At 53.1% G+C, this 14342-nt stretch overlaps 1 protein-coding gene across 6 annotated transcripts in view; it reads left to right on the top strand.

Annotated features, from left to right (window-relative positions):
• The window catches only part of LOC106566301 (arginine-glutamic acid dipeptide repeats protein), a 372697-nt gene that overhangs the window by 74665 nt on the left and 283690 nt on the right, over positions 1-14342 (top strand). For 5 of the 6 annotated variants that reach the window (XM_082959800.1, XM_082959799.1, XM_045692861.2 and 2 more), the window contains exon 1: positions 8405-9032. The exons of the other annotated variant lie outside the window; for it this stretch is intronic. The gene's annotated coding sequence lies outside the window, so the exon portion shown is untranslated. Of the gene's footprint in view, positions 1-8404; positions 9033-14342 lie in introns of those variants that run through there. 6 annotated transcript variants of the gene reach the window in all.

The raw sequence follows: 14342 nt of genomic DNA, 5'->3' as shown, positions 1-14342 counted from the left end.
CGGAGGGGGAGAGAGAGAGACGGAGGGGGAGAGAGAGAGACGGAGGGGGAGAGAGAGAGACGGATGCGGCGAGAGAGAGAGAGATGGAGGGAGAGAGAGACACGGAGGGGGAGAGAGATACAGAGGGGGGAGAGAGACACGGAGGGGGGAGAGAGACACGGAGGGGGGAGAGAGACACGGAGGGGGGAGAGAGACACGGAGGGGGCGAGAGAGATACGGAGGGGGGAGAGAGATACGGAGGGGGGAGAGAGATACGGAGGGGCGAGAGAGAGAGAGACACGGAGGGGGCGAGAGAGACACGGAGGGGCGAGAGAGACACGGAGGGGCGAGAGAGACACGGAGGGGGCGAGAGAGACACGGAGGGGGAGAGAGGGAGAGAGACGGAGGGAGAGAGGGAGAGAGACGGAGGGAGAGAGAGAGAGAGACGGAGGGGGAGAGGGAGACGGAGGGAGAGAGAGAGAGAGATCTGAGGGGGAGAGGAGAGAGAGAGAGACGGAGACGGCGAGAGAGATGGGAGGGGCGACGGAGGGGGAGAGCGAGAGACGGAGGGGGAGAGCGAGAGAGACGGAGGGGGAGAGAGAGAGAGAGACGGAGGGGGAGGGAGAGAGAGAGACGGAGGGGGAGAGGGAGACGGAGGGAGAGAGAGAGAGAGATCTGAGGGGGAGAGGAGAGAGAGAGAGACGGAGACGGCGAGAGAGATGGGAGGGGCGACGGAGGGGGAGAGCGAGAGACGGAGGGGGAGAGCGAGAGAGACGGAGGGGGAGAGCGAGAGAGACGGAGGGGGAGGGAGAGAGAGAGACGGAGGGGGAGGGAGAGAGAGACGGAGGGGGAGGGAGGGAGAGAGAGACGGAGGGGGAGAGAGAGAGAGACGGAGGGGGAGAGAGAGAGAGACGGAGGGGGAGAGAGAGAGAGACGGAGGGAGAGAGAGAGACGGAGGGAGAGAGAGAGACGGAGGGAGAGAGAGAGACGGAGGGGGGAGAGAGAGACGGAGGGGGAGGGAGAGAGAGACGGAGGGGGAGGGGGAGAGAGAGAGAGACGGAGGGAGAGAGAGAGACGGAGGGAGAGAGAGAGACGGAGGGGGAGAGAGAGAGAGACGGAGGGGGAGAGAGAGAGAGAGATGGAGGGAGAGAGAGATACGGAGGGGGGAGAGAGATACGGAGGGGGGAGAGAGACACGGAGGGGGGAGAGAGACACGGAGGGGGCGAGAGAGACACGGAGGGGGCGAGAGAGACACGGAGGGGGCGAGAGAGACACGGAGGGGGGAGAGAGATACGGAGGGGGGAGAGAGATACGGAGGGGCGAGAGAGAGAGAGAGAGACACGGAGGGGGCGAGAGAGACACGGAGGGGCGAGAGAGAGACGGAGGGGGTGAGAGAGATACGGAGGGGGAGAGAGATACGGAGGGGCCGAGAGAGATACGGAGGGGCCGAGAGAGATACGGAGGGGGCGAGAGAGATACGGAGGGGGCGAGAGAGATACGGAGGGGGGCGAGAGAGATACGGAGGGGGCGAGAGAGATACGGAGGGGGCGAGAGAGATACGGAGGGGGCGAGAGAGACACGGAGGGGGGAGAGAGAGACGGAGAGAGAGAGAGAGAGATACGGAGGGGGCGAGAGAGATACGGAGGGGGCGAGAGAGACACGGAGGGGGCGAGAGAGACACGGAGGGGGGAGAGAGACACGGAGGGGCGAGAGAGACACGGAGGGGGCGAGAGAGACACGGAGGGGGCGAGAGAGACACGGAGGGGGCGAGAGAGAACGGAGGGGGCGAGAGAGAACGGAGGGGGCGAGAGAGATACGGAGGGGGCGAGAGAGATACGGAGGGGCGAGAGAGACACGGAGGGGGGAGAGAGACACGGAGGGGGGAGAGAGACACGGAGGGGGGAGAGAGTGACGGAGGGGGCGAGAGAGAGACGGAGGGGGGTGAGAGAGAGACGGAGGGGGCGAGAGAGAGACGGAGGGGGCGAGAGAGAGACGGAGGGGCAGAGAGAGAGACGGAGGGGCGAGAGAGATACGGAGGGGGCGAGAGAGATACGGAGGGGGTGAGAGAGAGAGAGAGAGAGAGAGAGGGGCGAGAGAGACACGGAGGGGGCGAGAGAGAGACGGAGGGGGCGAGAGAGATACGGAGGGGGAGAGAGAGATACGGAGGGGGAGAGAGAGATACGGAGGGGCCGAGAGAGATACGGAGGGGGCGAGAGAGATACGGAGGGGGCGAGAGAGATACGGAGGGGGGCGAGAGATACGGAGGGGGTGAGAGAGATACGGAGGGGGAGAGAGAGATACGGAGGGGGCGAGAGAGATACGGAGGGGGCGAGAGAGATACGGAGGGGCGAGAGAGATACGGAGGGGGCGAGAGAGACACGGAGGGGGGAGAGAGAGATGGAGAGAGAGAGAGAGAGATACGGAGGGGGGAGAGAGATACGGAGGGGCGAGAGAGATACGGAGGGGGCGAGAGAGATACGGAGGGGGCGAGAGAGATACGGAGGGGGCGAGAGAGATACGGAGGGGCGAGAGAGAGACGGAGGGGGCGAGAGAGATACGGAGGGGCCGAGAGAGATACGGAGGGGGCGAGAGAGATACGGAGGGGGCGAGAGAGATACGGAGGGGGGCGAGAGATACGGAGGGGGTGAGAGAGATACGGAGGGGGAGAGAGAGATACGGAGGGGGCGAGAGAGATACGGAGGGGGCGAGAGAGATACGGAGGGGGCGAGAGAGATACGGAGGGGGCGAGAGAGACACGGAGGGGAGAGAGAGAGATACGGAGGGGGCGAGAGAGATACGGAGGGGGGAGAGAGATACGGAGGGGCGAGAGAGACACGGAGGGGCGAGAGAGACACGGAGGGGGGAGAGAGACACGGAGGGGGGAGAGAGACACGGAGGGGGCGAGAGAGACACGGAGGGGGGAGAGAGAGAGCGGAGGGGGCGAGAGAGAGACGGAGGGGGCGAGAGAGAGACGGAGGGGGCGAGAGAGATACGGAGGGGCCGAGAGAGATACGGAGGGGGCGAGAGAGATACGGAGGGGGCGAGAGAGATACGGAGGGGGCGAGAGAGATACGGAGGGGGCGAGAGAGATACGGAGGGGGCGAGAGAGATACGGAGGGGGCGAGAGAGATACGGAGGGGGCGAGAGAGATACGGAGGGGGGCGAGAGAGATACGGAGGGGGGCGAGAGATACGGAGGGGGCGAGAGAGATACGGAGGGGGGAGAGAGACACGGAGGGGGAGAGAGAGATGGAGAGAGAGAGAGATACGGAGGGGGCGAGAGAGACACGGAGGGGGCGAGAGAGACACGGAGGGGGGAGAGCGACACGGAGGGGGGAGAGAGATACGGAGGGGGGAGAGAGATACGGAGGGGGCGAGAGAGATACGGAGGGGGCGAGAGAGATACGGAGGGGGCGAGAGAGACACGGAGGGGCGAGAGAGACACGGAGGGGGGAGAGAGACACGGAGGGGGCGAGAGAGATACGGAGGGGGCGAGAGAGATACGGAGGGGGCGAGAGAGACACGGAGGGGGAGAGAGACACGGAGGGGGAGAGAGACACGGAGGGGGGAGAGAGACACGGAGGGGGGAGAGAGACACGGAGGGGGGTGAGAGAGAGACGGAGGGGGGCGAGAGAGAGACGGAGGGGGCGAGAGAGAGACGGAGGGGCGAGAGAGAGACGGAGGGGGCGAGAGAGATACGGAGGGGGCGAGAGAGATACGGAGGGGGTGAGAGAGAGAGAGAGAGAGAGAGAGGGGCGAGAGAGACACGGAGGGGGCGAGAGAGACACGGAGGGGGCGAGAGAGACACGGAGGGGGCGAGAGAGACACGGAGGGGGCGAGAGAGAGACGGAGGGGGCGAGAGAGATACGGAGGGGGAGAGAGAGATACGGAGGGGGCGAGAGAGATACGGAGGGGGCGAGAGAGATACGGAGGGGGCGAGAGAGATACGGAGGGGGCGAGAGAGATACGGAGGGGGCGAGAGAGATACGGAGGGGGGCGAGAGATACGGAGGGGGCGAGAGAGATACGGAGGGGGCGAGAGAGATACGGAGGGGGCGAGAGACATACGGAGGGGGCGAGAGAGACACGGAGGGGGGAGAGAGACACGGAGGGGGGAGAGAGACACAGAGGGGGGAGAGAGACACGGAGGGGGGAGAGAGACACGGAGGGGGCGAGAGAGATACGGAGGGGGGAGAGAGAGAGACGGAGGGGGCGAGAGAGAGACGGAGGGGCGAGAGAGATACGGAGGGGGCGAGAGAGATACGGAGGGGGTGAGAGAGAGAGAGAGAGAGAGAGGGGCGAGAGAGACACGGAGGGGGCGAGAGAGACACGGAGGGGGCGAGAGAGAGACGGAGGGGGAGAGAGAGATACGGAGGGGGCGAGAGAGATACGGAGGGGGCGAGAGAGATACGGAGGGGCGAGAGAGATACGGAGGGGGGCGAGAGAGATACGGAGGGGGCGAGAGAGATACGGAGGGGGGCGAGAGATACGGAGGGGGCGAGAGAGATACGGAGGGGGGAGAGAGACACGGAGGGGGGAGAGAGAGATGGAGAGAGAGATAGAGAGATACGGAGGGGGCGAGAGAGATACGGAGGGGGCGAGAGAGATACAGAGGGGGCGAGAGAGACACGGAGGGGGCGAGAGAGACACGGAGGGGGCGAGAGAGACACGGAGGGGGGAGAGAGACACGGAGGGGCGAGAGAGAGAGACACGGAGGGGGGAGAGTCATCAAGCAAGAGAGAGATGGAGAGAGAGAGAGAGATACGGAGGGGGCGAGAGAGATACGGAGGGGGCGAGAGAGACACGGAGGGGGCGAGAGAGACACGGAGGGGGCGAGAGAGACACGGAGGGGGAGAGAGACACGGAGGGGGAGAGAGACACGGAGGGGGAGAGAGACACGGAGGGGGAGAGAGACACGGAGGGGGAGAGAGAGCACGGAGGGGGAGAGAGACACGGAGGGGGAGAGAGATACGGAGGGGGGAGAGAGACACGGAGGGGCGAGAGAGACACGGAGGGGCGAGAGAGAGAGACACGGAGGGGGAGAGAGACACGGAGGGGGAGAGAGATACGGAGGGGGGAGAGAGACACGGAGGGGCGAGAGAGAGAGACACGGAGGGGGGAGAGTCATCAAGCTGTTCTGTTTTCTTGAAAAGCTCTCTCCCCCTTTCACTCTCAGAGATCCTGAATTAATATCATTCAGAGGAACCTTGACTAACTTCCCATAAAATATTGTCTGACTGTGCCTGGAAAATGGCAATCCAAGACCAACGTAATGTATAGTTCTACATCTGACTGACCGGTTGAGTCCCAAATGGCTCCCTCTTCTATATATAGGGCACCATAGGGCTCTGGTCAACATAGTGCACTATTTAGGAAATAGTGCAAAAATGTAACTTTGTAGCTACTTGCCAGTCAGCACGTTATATTGTTAAGATTGAGTCATGTGTTGGAGGAAATCAAAGCCTCTGATGTCTCCTTCTTTCTCTCCTGTTTTACAAGGCTGTTTTCTCTCTCTCTCTCTCTCTCTTTGTCTGGTCATCCCTGGTGAATGGATTAAATGAAGTTACTAGAACTGAGTGCTTAGGAGGCTAGGCCTCTGAGGCCTCGCTGCCAAGTCTCTGGCTACATCCCAAATGGCACCCTATTCCCTAATTATAGTGCACTACTTTTAACCAGGGCTCATAAGGCTCTGGTCAAAAGTAGCGTACTAGATAGGGAATAGGGTACCGTTTGGGATGCAGACAAGACCCTCTCAGAAGCTTGGCTCGCTCATCCATGTCACCTTTTCTGTTGTTTCAGCTATAGCTGACTTATTTGTGTTGTCGAGCAGCACTTTATTTTGCGCTCTTGTCCTCTCGATCTCTCTCGCTCTCTCTCACACACACACACACACACCGGGCGAGGAGCGGTGTCGGCTCTCAACAGCTTGTTTCTCTCCAGTGAGGCTGAATCAGGTAAATATCTTGGTGCATTAGCAGCTTTTTGTTTAAGACATTAATTATTGACAATTATAAAGGTACAGATACAGAATCTGTTAACCTGGATGGCTGACACAGACAGGAAATAAAAGGACTGGTCTTTGCCACCTGGATGGCTGACACAGACAGGAAATAAAAGGACTGGTCTTTGTCACCTGGATGGCTGACACAGACAGGAAATAAAAGGACTGGTCTTTGTCACCTGGATGGCTGACACAGACAGGAAATAAAAGGACTGGTCTTTGTCACCTGGATGGCTGACACAGACAGGAAATAAAATGACTGGTCTTTGCCACCTGGATGGCTGACACAGACAGGAAATAAAAGGACTGGTCTTTGTCACCTGGATGGCTGACACAGACAGGAAATAAAAGGACTGGTCTTTGTCACCTGGATGGCTGACACAGACAGGAAATAAAAGGACTGGTCTTTGTCACCTGGATGGCTGACACAGACAGGAAATAAAAGGACTGGTCTTTGTCACCTGGATGGCTGACACACACAGGAAATAAAAGGACTGGTCTTAGTTACTTTGATGGCTGACACACAGGAAATAAAAGGACTGGTCTTAGTTACTTTGATGGCTGACACAGACAGGAAATAAAAGGACTGGTCTTTGTCACCTGGATGGCTGACACACACAGGAAATAAAAGGACTGGTCTTAGTTACTTTGATGGCTGACACAGACAGGAAATAAAAGGACTGGTCTTTGTCACTGCCACATGTGCACACCCACCCACGCACATGTCTGTTGGTTACTATGTGTGACTCTGGACACTCTAGCTTGATGTGGCTACACTTCATGGGGAATTTCTTTATTATTGGAAATGGCAGTTGGTATATGAGTCTTGTATTTCTCTACTGCGTGTATTTGCACTAGCTTCTATGAGATATATTATCCCCCCTTAATTCCACATGGAAATGTAACACGTCATATAATGGACCATTTTTTTTATTTGGTAAAGCACAATCATGTTTCGATGCACATCAAACTGAATTCAAAACAACAGTATACAAAGTAACCCGGTTTCTTCACACGGGGGACAAGGCACTGCATCAGATGTAGTATATAACAGTTAGCTGCTCACTGCTCAGGGAGAAGGCATTGTGATGGGCTGTTGGAATGGCGAACAGAATCAAATGGATGTAGTCAGCTTCCCAGATAATGCTCGGGAGTGTAGAGTGCTGTGCTTGTAACTGCATCGCTTGTCTCTCTTCATTACCTAGCTTTTTAATGGTGGCCAACTTGACAGAGCCATGCAATAAACAGAGGAGCTGTGAAATCCTGGAGGCGGATTTTTTTCAGCCGGCTGATAATGGGATCTCATCGCAGGGAGAGAGAGGGGGGGAGGGAGAGCGAGAGGGGAGGGAGAGAGGGAGACAGAGAGAGAGCCAGGGCCTTGTTCATTAGGCACCAAACGGAATTAAACAAAACTGAAACAGCAGGGACTACCTGGACTTGACCAATAACAAATGATTGTTTTCATTTTCCACTGGGAAACATTAAAAACGTTTTTGCTACGGTGTACCCAAATGAATACAATCCTGGTGGAACAGCCAATCCACATCAGCCAGGGGGGCTCACGGCATCGTTTATCTCTACTCTTGTCACTGCTGTTTCAGGTCACACAAACCTGCATAAAAGGTTAATGTTCTTTCTACGTTTTCCCCACTGGTGTAAATTCTCACTTAAATTGTAAGATCTCTGCCACTCTGAATGGGCTGGAGAGACTCATTAACTCATTATGGACAAATGCAAATTAGAAAGAGAATCAGCACGAGAGAGCAGCTTCCACACACACAGGGGCACATCCTCCTCTACATTACCTTCCATGTATTTTACATCTCTCTCTCTCTCTCTCTGTCCACTGCATGGTTTTAACACTGATCATGAATCAAACACCAATATTGTAATCCCCTTACTTAATGTCCCCACAATGCTCATTACTATAAATCTCAGGAGTAAACACTAGGCTGTGAGTGAGTTGGCAGATGAATTTCCAAACCATATATAATATGATAATAATAGTTTATTGTATTCATCCAGTCCAGTCTTCTTTTCCCTTTAGTTGGGGCGTAATTTGGAGGTGTATTGGTGTGTGTGTGCAGTGCTGTGTGGGGCAGCAAGAGGCTCATCATCATTGGAGTATTGTACCTTACACACACACACAGCTGCCATGTAAAATGAACGCTTGATCTTGCCCGGTAGGGATACGTTACATGCTGTACATCTTGCTTACCGATGCAGTTTTTTTTATTTATAATTTTTTTAATAACACAGTAATAAATTATAATCACCCGACTATCAATTACACACCGTCCCCATTGGCGTTCCTCGCCTCTCCTTTGTCCTCTCCTACCCCACCGGCGAGCAGCAGAATCCACACCATGTTTTTGTTTTGCTCGGTGTTTTATTGTTGGGGGGGGGGGGTGTATTCTCCTAAACTAGTGTCTGGTTAAAGAAAGACTAGCTCGGCCATGTGGATGTGTCTGTTGAACAGCTGAAGGGGGGTACAGCCTACAGAGAGAGAGAGAGAGAGAGAGAGAGAGAGAGAGGGAACGTGGAATGTGTGCATATGAAAGGGGGAGCGAGGAGGAGGAGGGGGAGAGCGTGTGTGTGGAAGAAGAAGAAGAAAAAAAAGGAAGCAGAGGCTGTGAACGAAAGGCGAACTTAATGATTTCCTACCTTCCCGAACTAGACCTCTCAATCTAACCGAGATACTTTTCAACGCGCAAGATAAAGGAACTACACCACGGCGGAAAAAAAAGGGGAAACGAAGGCAAACCGTGGGTGTGTTTTCTGAGAAGAAAAAAAAGGCTGCCTCGACGATTTGTACGTGATTACATGATCAAAGTGAGTGCAGGCCGTCTTTTGTTGAGGCAAAGAGTGGCGGTTTTCCTGTGTAGCAGCTAAAAGGATAAAAGTGTATGTACCGGATTTGTTTCAACCCTCTGGTTTCTTGGACTTGGCTCAGCACACGGAGTTCATTCTGCATGGTTGTCCTTGGCGAGGATCTGCTTTTTTGAAGTTGTTTGCGGCGGTTGCTTTGGAAGTCTAGAGTCAGCAGACTGGCGGGTGAGTATCTGACTATAAAAAGGGGAGAGGGGGGGGTTAAAAAGGGGAGAGGGGGGGGTAAACAGATGGAATGTTGGGACGAGTTAATTACATTAAAACACCAGTTACATTTTGTCGTTACATTTTTTTAATTTTTTTAATTATTATTATTTTTTACTACAAGTGTGGCTGTTATGATATTATAGTTACAGTAGTTGGAAGTGGAGGGGGGGGGGTAGCCCGTGTGACCTAGAGTCAAATGTTTTTGTCTGTTGTAACGAGCTGAAAGTTGGCAGCATTGTTGTGAAACTTGTTCCACTGAGCACACTGGAGAGAGGAACAGACATAGTAATCACAAACCTGGCCTTTTAACGGGGTTTAAACTGTACTATTGTTTTTAATAGGTTTACTAGCTAACATTTCAATATGTATATGTGTAGGCTACTTTTGAAGTTGTATAGTTTTCCAACCCAACTACTAATCATCACTATTGGAGTTTGACAATCTAATTTGTATGCACACACTTTGTTTCTGTGATGTGTGAAGATCAAATGAAAACGATTACTGTAATCATCAACACAAAGGGCCTACCATGCTTTGGGGGGGGAATCCCCTAACTGTTTATGAGAAATTGAATATGACCTAGTTATTGTTTACAGAAGGTCATTATGGGAGAGAGGTTGTAGGTTAATTGTATATCTGCTTCATCAGTTATATACTAAGATGGATAAGATAATGAATTACTTTATTAACCCCATGGGGGAAATGTGGTGTTCAGTTCTGTGTACATTAACACATATCATCAAGCATACAAATACAGACAATAAATACAAGGATAGAAAAGGTGTGTTTTATGGTTTAACTGGTGAAAATGAACTAGCACATGAAACAGACCCCCTACACAGCAGCCCTCCCTCCCTCTCCCTACACAGCAGCCCTCCCTCCCTCTCCCTACACAGCAGCCCTCCCTCCCTCTCCCTACACAGCAGCCCTCCCTCTCCCTACACAGCAGCCCTCCCTCCCTCCCTCTCCCTACACAGCAGCCCTCCCTCCCTCTCCCTACACAGCAGCCCTCCCTCCCTTCGGAGGCTGTGACCTGTGTGGCCCCAGCACATGCAGCTCTCCTCGCTGTAGAGAGAATTTAAAAAAGCTGTAGGGGTCTGTTGGTGGGGCCTGTCAGTCCTAGAATACAGTATTCAGTGGGGGGTGGGGCCTGTCAGTCCTAGAATACAGTATTCAGTGGGGGATGGGGCCTGTCAGTCCTAGAATACAGTATTCAGTGGGGGGTGGGGCCTGTCAGTCCTAGAATACAGTATTCAGTGGGGGGTGGGGCCTGTCAGTCCTAGAATACAGTATTCAGTGGGGGGTGGGGCCTGTCAGTCCTAGACTACAGTATTCAGTGGGGGGTGGGGCCTGTCAGTCCTAGAATACAGTATTCAGTGGGGGGTGGGGCCTGTCAGTCCTAGAATACAGTATTCAGTGGGGGGTGGGGCCTGTCAGTCCTAGACTACAGTATTCAGTGGGGGGTGGGGCCTGTCAGTCCTAGACTACAGTATTCAGTGGGGGGTGGGGCCTGTCAGTCCTAGACTACAGTATTCAGTGGGGGGTGGGGCCTGTCAGTCCTAGAATACAGTATTCGGTGGGGGGTGGGGCCTGTCAGTCCTAGAATACAGTATTCAGTGGGGGGTGGGGCCTGTCAGTCCTAGAATACAGTATTCAGTGGGGGATGGGGCCTGTCAGTCCTAGAATACAGTATTCAGTGGGGGGTGGGGCCTGTCAGTCCTAGACTACAGTATTCGGTGGGGGGTGGGGCCTGTCAGTCCTAGTATTCAGTGGGGGGTGGGGCCTGTCAGTCCTAGACTACAGTATTCGGTGGGGGGTGGGGCCTGTCAGTCCTAGACTACAGTATTCGGTGGGGGGTGGGGCCTGTCAGTCCTAGACTACAGTATTCAGTGGGGGGTGGGGCCTGTCAGTCCTAGACTACAGTATTCGGTGGGGGGTGGGGCCTGTCAGTCCTAGACTACAGTATTCAGTGGGGGGTGGGGCCTGTCAGTCCTAGAATACAGTATTCAGTGGGGGGTGGGGCCTGTCAGTCCTAGACTACAGTATTCAGTGGGGGGTGGGGCCTGTCAGTCCTAGAATACAGTATTCAGTGGGGGGTGGGGCCTGTCAGTCCTAGACTACAGTATTCAGTGGGGGGTGGGGCCTGTCAGTCCTAGACTACAGTATTCAGTGGGGGGTGGGGCCTGTCAGTCCTAGACTACAGTATTCAGTGGGGGGTGGGGCCTGTCAGTCCTAGACTACAGTATTCAGTGGGGGGTGGGGCCTGTCAGTCCTAGACTACAGTATTCAGTGGGGGGTGGGGCCTGTCAGTCCTAGAATACAGTATTCAGTGGGGGGTGGGGCCTGTCAGTCCTAGACTACAGTATTCAGTGGGGGGTGGGGCCTGTCAGTCCTAGACTACAGTATTCAGTGGGGGGTGGGGCCTGTCAGTCCTAGACTACAGTATTCAGTGGGGGGTGGGGCCTGTCAGTCCTAGACTACAGTATTAGTCTTTTTACTGTTATCTGTTGTGTAATCATTAATCCAAACAGAGTTTTAATTGGACAAATGGAGGGTTTGCTTTCTAGTTTAGATCCTAGTGAACCCCCTGATATTGGTCATAGTAGGTAGCTATATCAGACAACAGACAACAGCAGTATGTGTCTTGTCCTGTAGTAGATCGGTAGACTTCAGTCATCTTATCTGATTGGTTATGTATAGGCCAGGCCTACTAGGAAGAGGAAGTGATTGTTGATTTTATAAAAATGACTGAGTGTGACTGGAGTGCAGTCAGTGGTCACATCCACAGGATATTGACAAACTGACTGACTAGGCCTCATAGTAGGAAGATTGCTTTTAGATTAGTTAGGCTATTATTAGTCAAATCAAAGAGGGGAAGTAGTATTTCATCTTGTCTAGAAATCACTGTCTGTCGTTTAAAAAAAATAATGTTTTTTGAATATGTGTTGTCTAATATGAACTCTGTAATGTTAATAGGTTAATTGAGTAGATGGTCACAGTGTTTCCTGTGAGACTATATGACTGCAGTCTGTCTGTCTGTTAGCCTGTTAGCCTGTTAGCCTGTTAGCCTGTTAACTGAGCACTGACCTCTAGCAGCTTAATGATTCTGATGTGATTAATCCACCAGAGAGGGAAGAGGAGGAGGAGAGTACTGAGAGCAGCCCTAAAGGCATCCTATTCTTTTTTATAGGGCACTACTGTTGACCAGGGCCCTCAAAAGTAGTGCACTATATAGGGAATAGGGTGCCATTTGGGACACAGACGACTTGGCTAACTAATGCATAGCACCAGTGCTAGAGTCTAGAGATAATGGATATAGGAAATCAAGATGACCCTGTACACTTCCTGTGTCGTATTTGGTCCCCTGTAACTATAGAATCAGGGTCACTTCGTACATATTACAAAATATTATATTTGTAACTTTTTTTGGTGGCATCTATCAAGTGTAAAATGTGGCTATGTTGTTCACTGTTACTTAGCTCCCACCTTGAGTTCAAAGGTACCTGCATGTATGACTGAGAGGAATAGCCGCACAGTCGTTAGCGCCCTCCACCCGTACTGCAGCACTACACTTCCCTTGTGTACTAGCTAGCTACTCCATTAGGACACATGACCTCTTCCTCTCTGATTCAATTGACTGTTAGTTTCCCGAACCGGATGAGGCCTGACCCCTGGGGACCACATGGAGGGTTCAAAATGGGTTTTCTTCTCAAGACAGGGTTTTTAAGACACGTTTTAGAGTTGTCATAGTCAGCTCTGGGCTATCCCGTGTGTGTGTGTGTGTGTGTGTGTGTGTGTGTGTGTGTGTGTGTGTGTGTGTGTGTGTGTGTGTGTGTGTGTTTTAAGCGTTGTGATAATTAGAATTGATAATGTGTGTGGTAATGAAACTTGATGTATAATATTAGTTTACACTATGCTGAGTAAGTTCATATAGCAGACCTACAGCATAGTAAGCACTTTCACAGAAGTAACAAATCTTGTCGTCATAACAACACTATGTAACTAGTAGTCTGGCCAGAGACAATGTGCACTATACAAGTATGCTATTTTACACGCACGCACGCACGCACAGAGGGGTTCTTCATAAAGTGGGTAATGTTAAAGGGTAACGTTGTAATGCATTGGTTCAGTAACTGCTGGGAGACGGGCAGCTGAAAGGTTGACTGGATGTTGAGGAAACGTTATTTAATCTATCCCCGTCATGGCACACTTTAGGATTACACCATATTTGTTGTCCCCTCTATTTTGTTTATATATATATATCATTTTATTTTTATCAAGGCCCTTTTTTAAAGCTACAAACTGATTCCTAACTGACTCTCGACCACCCATTCCTTTGTCTTGTCTCTGTTGGTTGTTCAGTGGTTTCTCCTCACCAATATAATGATCTCTCTCTCTCTCTGTCAGTCAGTCAGTCAGTCAGTCTCTCAGTCAGTCAGTCAGTCTCTCTGTCAGTCAGTCAGTCTCTCTGTCAGTCAGTCAGTCAGTCAGTCAGTGTCTCTCTCTGTCTGTCAGTCAGTCAGTCAGTCAGTCAGTCAGTCAGCCAGTCAGTCAGTCAGCCAGTCAGTCTCTCTCTGTCAGTCAGTCAGTCAGTGTCTCTGTCAGTCAGTCAGTCTCTCTGTCTGTCAGTCAGTCAGTCAGTCAGCCAGTCAGTCTCTCTCTCAGTCAGTCAGTCAGCCAGTCAGTCTCTCTCTGTCAGTCAGTCAGTCAGCCAGTCAGTCTCTCTCTGTCAGTCAGTCAGCCAGTCAGTCTCTCTCTCTGTCAGTCAGTCAGCCAGTCAGTCTCTCTCTCTGTCAGTCAGTCAGCCAGTCAGTCAGTCAGTCTCTTTCTCTGTCAGTCAGTCAGTCAGTCAGTCTCTCTCTGTCAGTCTGCCAGCCAGCCAGTCAGCCAGTCAGTCTCTCTCTCTGTCAGTCTGCCAGCCAGCCAGTCAGCCAGTCAGTCTCTCTCTCTGTCAGTCAGCCAGTCAGTCTCTCTGTCAGTCAGTCAGTCAGTCTGCCAGCCAGCCAGTCAGTCTCTCTCTCTGTCAGTCAGTCAGCCAGTCAGTCTCTCTCTCTGTCAGCCAGCCAGTCAGCCAGTCAGTCTCTCTCTCTGTCAGCCAGCCAGTCAGCCAGTCAGTCTCTCTCAGTCAGTCAGTCAGTCAGTCAGTCTCTCTCTGTCAGTCAGTCTCTCTCTCTGTCAGCCAGCCAGTCAGTCTCTCTCTGTCAGTCAGTCTCTCTCTCTGTCAGTCAGTCAGTCAGTCAGTCAGTCAGTCAGTCAGTCAGTGTCTCT

The sequence above is a fragment of the Salmo salar genome, chromosome 13 (genome assembly GCF_965601325.2).
Source record: "Salmo salar chromosome 13, fSalSal1, whole genome shotgun sequence".
NCBI lineage: Eukaryota > Metazoa > Chordata > Actinopteri > Salmoniformes > Salmonidae > Salmo > Salmo salar.
The sequence above is the reverse complement of the archived record's forward strand: the minus strand, read 5'-3'. Positions and strand labels throughout refer to the sequence as shown.